The sequence below is a fragment of the Lissotriton helveticus genome, chromosome 7 (genome assembly GCF_964261635.1).
Source record: "Lissotriton helveticus chromosome 7, aLisHel1.1, whole genome shotgun sequence".
Lineage (NCBI taxonomy): Eukaryota > Metazoa > Chordata > Amphibia > Caudata > Salamandridae > Lissotriton > Lissotriton helveticus.
The window spans coordinates 61,227,943-61,238,919 of record NC_136068.1 but is presented as its reverse complement, the minus strand read 5'-3'; the positions used below and the strand labels follow the sequence as shown (position 1 = coordinate 61,238,919).

At 39.8% G+C, this 10,977-nt stretch overlaps 1 pseudogene; it reads left to right on the top strand.

The window, feature by feature from the left end:
• Nucleotides 1-2,336: 2,336 nt before the first annotated feature.
• LOC144768044 (epidermal differentiation-specific protein pseudogene) lies at nucleotides 2,337-4,017 on the top strand (annotated as a pseudogene).
• Nucleotides 4,018-10,977: the final 6,960 nt, after the last annotated feature.

Here is a 10,977-nt window from a genome sequence, read left to right as displayed (position 1 = left end):
CAGCCAAGTCCCATCTCCATCAAGCAGTATAAAAGCACATTTTAAAACATATGCCGTTGGCTACAATAGTCCTGCTTCCAATCAGAGAATTGAACCCAACTTGGAAATCCATTGATAATATCAACAGTTGTAGACAATGTAACCCCAGAACAAAATCCTTGGCACACATAATTCCCTGCAGTCCGGCATTGCAACATCCCCCGCTGACTCCTACTGAGGCATACTTACAGCGTGGGATTCCGTCGGCCAAAGAGGTCGTCCCTCTTTTGTACACCATGGACTCAGTGGCAGACAAGGCCAAGTTTGGGAAATTCGTAATGCAAGACCGAAACTTGTTAAAGAACATGAGTAGTCTACAGCCTTAACAACTTGCGATTCACCTCCCACTGTTGGTAACGTGAAATGGACTTTACATTGAAGTAACAAGCTTTGACTAACTCTGTCGCTGGGTCTTTACAAACTACGGATCTTTGTATCTGACTAATATAGACCTCAATTTGTACATACAACTGGTACCTAATCTGCTGTGGTCCCCTATCAGCCATCATGACCGGCCTGATCTTGAGATGTCCCCCCCCCACAAGAATACTTATGAGGCTGGCTGCACTTTGGAAGTCACACTATCCTAGGCACATAACATCTTAACTATAAGTTCTGTTGTTGCAACAAATCTTGATCAATTCTGCTGCCTCAGCCCACAAATTGTAGACCTTTGGTACCTTCAGTATAGACCTGTCGCCAGGTAATTGCCATTTTATCAAACATACATTTTAATGCACTGCACTTTGGCTCTATGGGTTGTGTCACCATGCGCAGTATTATCATGAGCCATAATCTCCTAGGCACGTGTAGCCTCTGTATATGACCCTTCATAAAGCCATCCACACTTCACAAAATGAACTTGAAAAGACACCACACTATGCATTCATGGGTTGTCATTATGCCAAGTATGACCTTGAGTCGTACTCTCCAAGGCACATCAGCACCTTATTTATAAAGCCTTGAGCATTGTTGACACTGTGTCATTTCCATATATAACCTTTTATTATGATTTTTTCACATAAAAAATGAATTACTTCTGGCAGTGTACTTTGAACTTTAGCTTTATGGGTTGTGTCATTATGTCCAGTAAAATCCTGAGCCATCTGTGCCTTATAAAACACAGACCTAATGCAGTTTCTGCATATGAGTCTTCATTATGTAATCTGCACTTCACCTCTAGGCTCAGTATTTCACACCTTATCTCTATACTTCTGCTGTACACTTGACACATTAACATCCCGAGTCCTGTGAAATTTCGTAATTACTACCTTCCGCACCATCATGACATGCTACATATACATCATTAGCATGCACTATCATCCTTTCATGATTTTAAGGAAAAAGGGGAAGCTGTTGTAATCTGAATTTTCTAATGCACTGTATTAAAATTTTGTTTTAATCATATAGGGCCAGATGTAGGTAATCCCAGATTACCGATTCTTAAATACCGAATCATACCGATTCGGTATTTAAGATCTGGCAATCGGGATGTAGATAATTTTACCGAATTAATTACCGAATCGGTATGATTCGGTAATTACTGAATCGGTATTTACTGATTCGGTAATTGCCATTCATTTCTATGGGCCTGGAGGCCCATAGGAATGAATGTCAATTACCGAATCGGTAAATACTGATTCGGTAATTGGGGGAAACATAGAAGGGCGGCAGGGTGTCACTTTGACACCCTGTTGCACCCCGCAATTGGGCATGGGTGCACATGTTGCAGACATATATGCCCTTAGGGCATGTATGTCTGCAACAAGGCACTGCTTTAAAAGCAAAAAAAATGCTTTTGAAAGGGTTTTCATTTTTTACCACCAACTTATAGTTGGTGGTAAATAACGACTTCTTAAACCCCTGTAGCACTGATTACAGTGCTACCTACATGTCAAAATACAGATTCGGTAATTTTACAGAATCGGTATTTTTCCGAATCGGTAAAATTACCGAATCTGTATTTTAGCATGCCCCTAGATCCCAAAATCAAAATACCTGTCGATAACGGACGAAATCGGCCGTTACGACCGGTATTTGGCTTCCTACATCTGGCCAATAGTGCTGTAAAATATGTTAGAAAGTTATTTTAGGAGTGTTTATTGCTGTGTTCTCTCACACTGTGATATTTGTTTTATGTAACTAACTAAGTAATCTTACAATAAACTGAACAATGACATTGGCATCAAAATATACTTTCTTTCTTTTTAAAATGTAGGAACTAGTGCTGTGAGTTTTCACACAATCACTTTATGATGTTTCTCCACTGACCAGCTGTTGTTTTGTATCACAGGGTCAGCTACAGAAAACACATTGGAAACTTCATAGCTGATCGCCATGAACTCCATCACTGTCTATGAAAATGGCCAGTTCAAGGGGCTCAGTAGGACATTTACGGCAGATGTTGTGAATCTGGTATTGGAGAACTTCGGAGACTGCATCTCATCTGTGAAGGTGGTGGGGCAGCCATGGCTAATGTACGAGCATCCAAACTACCAAGGAGGGTTCATTCTTCTAGAGGAGGGAGAACATCCTTCGCTTGACATGAATGACAAGGCATCTTCTCTGAGGCTGATCACTGATGACCTGACCAATCCAAAGATCACAGTCTATGAGCATCCCAATGCCGCTGGTAGTCAAACAGTTCTGACTCAAGAGACCAATCTAATGTTTGGAAACATGAGTGATAAGATATCATCCCACAGAGTCCAGAGTGGAGCATGGCTTCTGTACGAGCATCCAAATAGAGGGGGAAGGTATATTCTAGCCAGGACTGGTGAATATCTGGCAAACTACTGTGATATTGGTTTCAACGATCAAGTATCCCATGTGTATCCTTTGCGCCGTGGGAAAGCCTCTGTGACCGCCACACTTCTGTGGGGCAAGAAAAAGATAGAGAGTGAAAAGAACATCCAGGCAGATCAGTATTTTTACGTCAACAACACAGACAGTGAGCAGGAGTTCACTGCTGCTTCTTGCAAAGAGTATGAGAAATATGTCTCCCATAGCTTTGAATTCAGCAATGAGTCTTCCATCAAGGTGGGTGCTTCATTTAGCTTGGGAGGAGTGGCCAATCTTTCAGCAGAGGCGTCCAACACCTTCTCAGTAAAGAAAGATGAGGTTGAGGCAGTCACCACGAGGAAGACAGCAGAGTTAAGTGTGCCGATGAAGGTACCACCACGCTCAAAAATAACAGTCAGTTTCATGAGCAAGGAGGTTACCATCTCAGTTCCAGTGGAGCTGAAAATTTTCCAGGGGAGTAAGACGGTGACTGAATATGGCACATACCGCTGTGAGTCTGGCACAGATATCTACATAGATGTGCAATCTGAAACCATTAGTAAATAGTAGTACCTGCCACACCTTCTTCTTGTTAGGGTCTATACCTCAACATTGATTTGCTATTTGTGCTTTTTTTTTTAAACTGAGAAATCTTTAAAGGATTCTTTTAGGGTTTTCATTTTCACACACCATATTTCACAAAAGATCATTAGCTAGCAGGCAGTCGACCTGGGACCCAACTAATGCTCAATGCCATAAAATGTGTTTTTCTGGTAGGTTAACAATGAACTCTGACCCCTTACAAGAATGTCAACCAATGGCATATATGAACTGGGTCATTGGTTGTCATTGCTACATAGCAGTAAGACTGTATCCTCGAGTCAGCAAGACAAGGCTATACTTTACCTTTCAAAGGCAGTCACTGGGGTACTGATGTATGGTTGGTTGTTTACTACCTTAAGGCTGTCATTGGCCAGTGTGCGTTTATGATGCGCTTCAAGCTGACTGCGCACTTGAGGTGCTTTGCGGCAGTGATTCTCTTGTGCCTGCAGGTGTGCCATACCTTGCTTCTGATGTTTACAGCAGCATCAGTGTCTGTTTGCTCTCAGCATAAACTCTGCTAAGACAATAGTCTGGCCATTTGGTGTCATTACAGCAACAATGGCTGTTTTTTACAGCACATAGCATAACTCCATGATATATATATACATATATATATACATATATATATATATATATATATATATATATATATATATATATATATATATATATATATATATATATATATATATATATATATATATATATATATATATATATATATATATACACACACAAAGAAGGAGAACAGACCACTCTCGTCTTCAAAAAATCTTTCGTCTTTATTGCCAAGTAAACATCAGTGACGCGTTTCGGGCACGAATGCCCTTGATCACATATATATATATATATATATCCCCTAAGCATCTCTGCTTAAAAGATCTCTTGCTGAAAACTTGTGCAAATCAGACTAATTCCTGCCCTAGAGCCCAATTGTCAGAGCTGCACATGTGTTCTTCTGCTGTCCACAGGACAGGAGCCAAATCCATACTCTGACTGTGAGTTACTGTTCTCTGGAGTCGAACATCTGTCCCAAAGCTTTAGTTGATGTACAATATAATAGATTACTGGTGCCTTGCTCAATGTATTTGTATCAGCCAGATACTGGAAGCAGGAGCATACGTCTCTGGGTGTGTAGGACCATCTCTATGGTTTTCAATATCAGAAGAGCCCCCTAGAAGAATTTGAGACCAATTCACTAAGAAGGGCCTGAAGCTGTATTCGTAGATTTACACTTACATTCAACTGTAGATTTACAGCTTTCTTGAAAGCTTACATTTTTTCAGGAATATGCATGGTCCCGGTATAGAATTTCCAATCATTGGAAGGTCATGTGACATTCACAGATATATCCCATTCCTCTGCAGTGTTACCCATAGCAGCACACTCTACATACAGAGAATATATGCCCTGTGCAAATACACATTTTTGGTTTTGTTTTCTTCCTTGGAAACCTACAATCCCAACACATTTCCAGATGATAATTCCTCTTCTCACATGGCTGATCTACAACTCTTTCCAGGCAAGAAAGGGGAAGAAGAAGAACTTGTGAATGTCCACAAACATCACTAACCATGCCTGGAATGCCCACATCCTACCCTTGATTGGAATGTGTAGCTGCAGAGTACGCCAATAGGCTAATGCCTTCCTGGAATGACTTCATGAGTTCCTGGGAGGTGCAACTGAAGTACATTAAAAAATGTCAATATTCATCCAACCAATGAGACAGTGGCATACGAAGGTCACCGTAGGGCCCAAATGCAAGAATAAAAAATGCCCCCTTTTGTGGAAATAAAAAAGTGTGATATTTCTGGTGCAGAGTGCCCTCCTGGATCCTAGCCCCAGGTGCAATTGCACCTGCTGCTCCGTTGGTAGCTACATCCCTGAATAGAGAAACATTTAAGTGCAGCTGTGCTGGATTACTCGACTTTAGATTGTTTGCCATTGTTTCTCATTATATTACATTTTAGCTGGCTTAAATAGAATCTTTGTGTACTTTTTTTTTTTCTAAACAAATAACACCCCTTGAAATGAAATAGACAAAGTACATGTTTGTACATTTGTGTGGAATAAGGATTACTTTCTATTGTGGGTTTTCCTCCAGTATGGGAATCTAGTCAATTATCAGTGTTTTCATTTCCTGTATGATTATATCAGTTTCTGGTTGAGAACGAATAAATCACAATTTTCAACAGTTCAAGAGTGCATTTGTGTGATCACTATTTTGAATTGGAAAACTTTATTGTCACCATCACAGCCCTGATATAGTGGATGTTTACCAAAGTGCCAGGGTAGCAAAAATGACTTCAGTTACTTTGACATCTCTCCTTATTATAGCAGAGGAAATTACCACACATGAACTTTGACTCTGATGTCATCACAGGAAGTTGCTCTACCCAACCTTTGGGCCTGATGATAATACAGGAAGTGACATCACTCAACATAAAAAAAAGTACAATAATAACATGGTAAAAATAATTATACTAAAACAGATGAAAGGTTACTCATACTACCAGCCATAAATTAACTATGGTCCTGCCATAGTAAATAAAAGCTGCAAATATTATAGACTAAGGGCAAGCAAATCATTGGCTAGCTGAACAGTCATCTTCTTCTAAAATGTGGTCCTCATATTCCCAAGTACAGCCTCAAATGCTCCATCTCACCTCAATCCTCATATTCCAAGACATTGCCCGAACTGCCCAGTTATAGCACCAGAAGAGGATTTTTGTTGGATCTGCCCTCTATCTGATCCAGTCTGGACACTGACTGCATGGGGGCAGCTCCTGGGTATAAATGTATCTGCCACAAGGTGCAGCTGCCCAGCTCACACTAGGTGCCAGATCCTCTGCATCTTCTTGTAACTACCAGTGGGTGACAGGAAACCACAGTGTCTAGTCTAGTAACAGCAGGCTTAATTTAGTGACTGAATTGTTATGCGTTAATACAAAGCCAAGGTATCCAGGTACTTATAATAGTTTGGATCTACAGTCACAACATCTGTTTGGAATGTACAGTGCACCCTCCACAATCTGAACTGTTTCCAGTGAATTGTTTAATCACGTTGGCCCATATGATTGAGACGATGCGCCTTCACTCTAGAAACTGCTACTATGAATAGAAGCATTGTTCATTTGTATGAATGAAAGCTTTGTACAGTTGTAGATGAAAATATTGCTTACAGAAACATTGAGCTACCAAAATATATCAAGAAAACATAACAAAGCTACTCACAGAAAAATGTATTAAAACAAATACAATGTATTAGAGGACTAAATTGCCATAATGCAGTACAATAGAACAAAAAATATATAACACAGAAATATTACAGAACAAAATCATTATTTATCAAGATATCTATGATGGGATTCAGAGTACTAAAAATTGATACAGGATACAATAAGGTATAGGTGATCAGTCCTCAGCGGTCACACAGTGGGGTGACAAAGTTAAAAAAAGGTGTGTTAAGAAAGAAGGTTAAGCAAGGCAAACACAAAGAGCAGTGTTGTTTGATAATCATCATTCTTTTTGACATTGGCACCTATAGTCAACAGCGCTTCAATACCACAAGAAATGAGGAATCATCATCAAGACTAAAATATGGAAGGAGTCAGAGGTACATGTAACACCTAAAGAAATCAATAAATGGGGAAAAATGAGGGCCATTGACCCAAGAGAAAAAAAAACAGGAAGCAGTACCGAAAGATAAACTTACATAGAGTGTAGCCAGGTAGTTCACATTAAAAGTAGGTATCAACCTAACACATGGGCATGTGGCCTTAAGCGTCGTATAAAATCACTTGCAAAAAATGTCAACAAGAGCCTGATAGATGTGTTTTAATTATCATAGCAAGTGTCAACGGCACAAGGGAAAAACATGACACACAGGTTGAAAAAAGGGTGACGCAGGAGGAGGCACTTACCACTGTCAAAGCCCAGTTTGCTGGAAAAGTCTAAAAATAAGGGAACATATTTAATAAAATACCCAGCGAAAAAAAAATATCAAGGAATATATCTAAAGGTGCCAAAGGAAAAGGAACTTACCCAAACTACTGATGCAGTAGTTGGCTCAAAGGCTGGACCCTAACGGTTGCACTTTTCACCCATGACTAGAGGTCGCACCTTTCAAGACCATCATCAGTTGTGCAAGTCCTGTATAGTTTCCTTCCATTTGGGGATCCCCATAGATATAGCAGAAATTCCACCCTCAAGGCCTAATCACGAGTTGCTCATAATGTTCCAACCCATGAATTAAACCCTGCTTGCACATTGGCCGGAATTATGAGTTTGAAGCTATTTAACACATCCAATATTTATCAGATACATTAAATACCTCAAGGATTATTACATTTCAGCAGGCCAAACGTGCTGACATTTTACAGGGGAAAACATACAGTAATTACTGTAGCATGCAGATTTTGGTGCATCAAACACCAAAATCAGCATGTTATTCCCCATAAACTCATTATAAGTTTTATGTATTGCACCCAATAAATAAAGTACACTGTGGTATTGTTGTGTATCAGGGGTGATAAATAAAAGCTATACTCATAATCAGGATCTGTGCAGCTTAAATACAACACAGAGTCATTCTGTGAGATAACAGTTTGTTGATGCACCAAGCAATCAAATATTCGCTCAAGTGCAGTCAAATTGGCCACTTCATCGAGTACTTCAGTACCGCAACATTTCTTGTGGATGGACAAATGTATTCCACCAATTCAGTTAATGATAGCATAGAATTGTGAGGTCATGTATCAAATAATCTGATAGTAGGTGCGTTTTATCCAGGGTTGCAGGATCTTTAGCTAGCTGCACAAAAACCTGAGTACCACAAATCTAGTGTGCAACCAGAAATCTATTGTGATCCTGTTTGATCAGAGACAACCTTTGGGTGAAGTGGAAACTCAACTTGGAAAAATACTTTTTTGGAAACTCAACTTGGAAAAAGACTGGAAAAGTGAGGGCACTTTGTTTCATCATGGTAACAAGTCACTGTGTTACCCATGAAGATCCTGCCACGTCCTTGTTCATAAACTACTCCATTGACAGCTTTGGCTGGATTGCAGGAGCAGCATTTTTTGATTGGGCAAGGGCACAATCATCAGGGGTAACATGGGTTTTGTGGTTATCATGTTTAGGAATAAAGTGTAATGCAGGTGATGAATTGCACAATATGCCTCCATTTCAAACAAAATGAGAATAATAGGTGCACACCACCACTGCAATTGGAAGGCTTGTGCAGGTATCACCAGTCTCAACAAAGATTCAAGTCCCGCATGTCTTGATCCAAGCCTTGCAGGAAAGTATGTTCTTTATATTTAGAATGCTCTTACTGTAACTGGGCAGTGGGCTCTGCGCAGTTACTTTCCTCCAGCCCATGGCCAACACCCACCAGATACAGCCACCCAATCCGCCAACCAAACAAGATGGCTTACGGCATGCCACACTTTTGTAATAAATACAGAATGTTACTGCCCTATTTATTCCAGATAACACTGTGGGAAACTGTAGTTCATTACTAGGGAGTTATTTGACAGACTGCTGCTGGTGTTTTACTCTGCATGTGAGAATATTTTACTTAAAAAGATGAGGAACATATTTGAGAACCCATAGACAATATGCCATCATTTTAGCTTGTGGGAGAACTAACCATAATCTTCATGACAAAAATAACCCCCTCAGACTATCATTCCTAATGAAAATGCTTTAGGTTTTACAGACTTGATCTAGATGGGTTCTTGTGTGATGCGCTTTTTTGTCATAAACACAGATTGTTAGTGATATGGATGTTCATTTGAACTCTGGCAAAGCTGTACTATAACATTGGGGAGTTGAGAGAGCAGAGAGAGCAAACCACTATACCCCTAAGCCAAAACAACCCAAAATGTACCTTAGGTCGATCTCCCACATTCATATGGATCAGAAAGGGTGGTAAAACTCAAATCCACGAAGCAATGTGTCCATGCATTAAGACCGCTGCTAAAGCATCAGAATCAATACAATCTAATTGGATTAAATACTTTCAATGTAAAAATAATTTGTGCTCACTCAATCAGTCAATCAAACACACTTTATTTGGCTTTCACATATCAAACAATAAAAGTATTCTAAAATGCCATAAATGATAAAAAGGATCAAATATTTTTACACACGTCACATTGAAGTCAATACTACCCTAACAATTCTTATACCATGCATACAATCTGTTATAATGCATATATCAAAAATCATGAAAGATAAAAAGACAGTCGAGAGGATGATTCTAGAAGCCTCCTCTAGACTATATATATTAGCAGAGTGGCTCAAATAGTAAGCATATGCCCTTGTAGCTACAAACATTTAATCAAGGCCAGCTCTGAGCTTCGATGAAGATTTTAAGAAATTAAGAACAAAATAAATAGAATATTTATACAATAATTGTAAATGAATAAAAGCTGGGTGCACCTGCTTAAATTTCAACCTCATTAGGACCGGAATAATAAAAGTTTTCCGGGGAGCTGTATAATAATTACCGAATATGTGGAGACTCACCGTCACAGCCACAAGATTCTAAAATCTGGCCTCTACTACTCCCCCTTGGTAGGCCCAACAGGAAGTTAAATAAGTCCAATCGGAACCTAGTCAATAGAAAATTTTCATGAGTGCTAAAGGCTCCCAGAAGGTATGGCTCGATCATGTGTGTTGTTCTTAGAATTAAAAATGTACAGACACTGGGTTTCCTCAGTTCCAGCTCTTCCCTCTCCATTTTCCTTAGGGTGCAAAGGACTCCCTGACCCACCCCAGATCGCTCTTAATCACCGATTCTCGGTTTGTAAAAAGTTTTACTCTTTCCAAACTTTCAAAATTACTTTTGATGTATCTGAGCCAGGGAATGTAATGGGCATAATCAATGGACATACATTCCTTCAGGATTAAACAGCTCAAATTGTACCCTCATTCAGCCAAATCTTTAGCCAAAATGTTAAAGGGCGTAAAGGCCAGTAAATCACAAAGATAGGGCACCCCCAGTTCTTCATGAGCCACCATCTTTGACATTTCTCGAAGCACACCCAGTAAACTCTTCAGGAATGAGTTCTCAACTACTTGTAACTCATTTGTGGAAACATAACCCCATATTTCACTACCGTAAGCTGCTTTAGCGACCCTCTTGGCCTGGTATATCTTTAAAAGTGCAGCAATCAGTCTTCTGCCTAATTTGGAGCAAAATTTAAAACATCCGTATAGGCACACACTAGGTCTCCCCTTTTCCTCTGTTTTAATGGGCCCGGTTCATTTGATCATCCATTAGGGCTCCCAAGTATGGCAAAATGTAATTTGAGGAACTTGAGAAGAGCCAACCATGAATTGAAAAGACTTTTTCGGGCAAAGTCCCACCTGCATCACATATGACTTAGAATCATTTATTGTCAAGTAAAGGAGGAAAAGGAGCCGAGCAATGCGTGTAACCCCCTTGTGGTCCTAGATTAAAGTACTGCGTCGTCTGCATATAATAAAACAGGCAGACCACATCTGCCTACCTGCGTATAATCTACCATTGTGCTCACTCAATAA